Source organism: Ochlerotatus camptorhynchus, unplaced genomic scaffold (genome assembly GCF_037179485.1).
Source record: "Ochlerotatus camptorhynchus isolate MF236.1 unplaced genomic scaffold, CSIRO-AGI_Acam_v1.1 ptg000244l, whole genome shotgun sequence".
Taxonomy (NCBI): domain Eukaryota; kingdom Metazoa; phylum Arthropoda; class Insecta; order Diptera; family Culicidae; genus Ochlerotatus; species Ochlerotatus camptorhynchus.
The window spans coordinates 3,144,312-3,146,858 of record NW_027040734.1 but is presented as its reverse complement, the minus strand read 5'-3'; the positions used below and the strand labels follow the sequence as shown (position 1 = coordinate 3,146,858).

Sequence of the window (2,547 nt, the reverse complement as noted above, 5' to 3'; positions counted from 1 at the left end):
TGGATCGAGGGGGGCGACACATCTAAATCTCAATTCTAGATGCTCAAAAAATCTCACACTAGCGAATCAATCTTCGAAAAATCATCTTTCATTTCTCGCATCTACTTGCATCGTGCTTCATCTTTTTGTAGGAAATCTTCAAAATCGACATAAATCTTCATTCTATCTACTCAGCGTGCTTGCAGCTAGCCACAGCAAAACACAATCTTTTCTGCATCGTAGATAGAGTCGTCCCCCTCGTCTTGGATCACCTTATTAAGCTGGGTTCAGACAGGGCAAGTTGAATTCAACTGACTTGAACGCGATTGAACGTGTTAACCATGCCATTCAACTGACTTGATCAACTCACTTGAAATAAACCAGGCTCAACTTTTCAAACCAATTATTCATGTTTTGTTGTTTTTGACATAATCCACATCCAGAGGGCCAGTCACTTTCGAATGTATGGGAATGGTAGGAAACCATTTGGAAATGCATGAAAATTTTCAGTTTTTATTTATTATCGTCTTTTTGAGCAGATTTAGATACTCAAAAATCGCACGAGTACATTACTATGGTGATAAGGTAAACACTCGTTTATTTGTTTCCTTCTGTGAAAGCATGTTTAGTCACAAATCGTGGATTTTCTGATATTCTCCATACTGGAAAAATGATTTTCCTACCACAGAAGGGGCGACATCTCTCGGATCTACTCTTCTTTCCTTTATTTATCGTCGGTCTCTGTTCCGCAATCTAGTGCCAATCACCGACGGACATCGATTGCCATCCATTGACGACAATCGAATGTGCAGGAAGGCAGCTTCCACACCTGCGTAGGATATCGCACCCATTCAATTCAACACACATGGGCCGGGACCAACGGCTTTACTTCCCTTCCGAAGGAAGACGTGACCAGAGATTTTTATGCCTCAGAAAAATCCCACCGACCTCGGTTGGGATTGAACCCAGACCCATTGGGGTGAGAAAGCAGTCACGCTTACCACTACACCACCGGCGCCGGCTATAGCTACTACTGAAATCATATAATTAATTGAATTCAACTGAGTTGATAATTTGACTTGCCTAGTCTAAACCCAGCTTTAGAGTCTGTGTATAAAAGTAACGTCAAGAGAAAAACAATAGAACTCGCATCATGGCTTTCGAAAGATTCTTATACAACTTATACAGGCGAAAATAGGATTATACGGCTAATATTTGCCTCCGCACTAGTCAAAGTATCATACTCACTACGTGTTATGGTCATTTTTTCGATTATATTTTACATTTTATACCTTTCATGGAGATTTCAAAAAATCGGATTTTTTATTTAATTTGCACGATAGGTAGCCGGTTTAACAGTTCAATATGTAGGCATGGCTGTACTTTTGGCGTGACTCATTATACACCGACTCTAACTACCATTACCGAGCGTGGAAAGCTTGATAGAACAAAACGTAGAAATTTGTGCACCGAAAGAAACGATAGTCATAGGCCAATAAAACCTGCGATCTTGAAAAAAGACTTGGTAATGATGATGAGGAGATTTCAAAATATTGCATGGCAAGGTATGTGACAAAAGATTTAAAATGCTTATAGTTTTCAAAATAATTACTTTAAATTGATTTGAGTGATACTATTTGAACCACTTTTATCAAATATTTGGAAAATCTTCGAATATTTAATATAATACGTCTATTGAGTAGCCCTTGAGTTTTACTCCAAAATTATAAAAAAAAATATTATTTGAGAAATATAAGCATTTTAACATTTCAATCCTATGCCTCGCCGTGCAATATTTTGAAATCTGCATCCTCAAGCCTTTTTTCCAAGATGGCGGGTTTTAGAGCCCTATAGAGAAATCACCTGGGGCCACATTATGGTACCAAGTTAATACGACTGTTTTCATGCAAGCGTTCTTACGAAAAACGCTTTGTTTTAACCTTTTCAATTAGGCCCCTGTTTTCCGAGCTGTTTTCCGAAAATATACGTACTGCGATTTCTCCACAGACTTATGTGGTGACCTCTGTTGAGTTTGATGGTAAAAGCAAGTACCTAATTCCAAATTTAAATGCTTTATTCAATTAACCATAAATTATTGAAGCTTTATCAAAATTTCCTCCAAATCAATTCCTTCCATGGAAATGCGTGCGGCCCCTTTCGTCCATTTAGTGGGCGACGTTGGCTTTATCTTCTTTGCTTTCCTCCGAACCAGAATGCTCACCGGAGCATCTATGATGTGTGTGGTCTACTTTGGCTGATTGGGGCTCTTCTTGCTACATACGGATATCTCTCGTTAAAACTGCGTGTCAGTTTAAGTGAAAATTGAATTAACCTACCTTTGGTTCAGCCAAGGAGTCGGTTCCTTCCACAGGAAACGAGAAGGCTACCCCAATAAGCAGCATTAGCAACGTGAATAGAATGGTCTGGAATATTGGCAGAGGGCACATGAAGATCACTCTATAATACGTTTTAGAAACTACGAGTTAGAACTTACTAGTTTCATGTTTATGGCGATTTGCTCCCGAAGTGACTGCTGCAACAAACTAATTTCAACTGATGACTTTCAGT

At 39.0% G+C, this 2,547-nt stretch overlaps 1 long non-coding RNA gene across 1 annotated transcript; it reads right to left on the bottom strand.

The window, feature by feature from the left end:
* Positions 1-1,130: 1,130 nt before the first annotated feature.
* On the bottom strand, positions 1,131-2,547 carry LOC135704575 (uncharacterized). The gene is made up of 3 exons (XR_010517791.1): positions 2,474-2,547; positions 2,316-2,402; positions 1,131-2,252 (listed from the first exon to the last, which is right to left on the bottom strand). It is a non-coding gene; the product is annotated as an uncharacterized LOC135704575 (long non-coding RNA).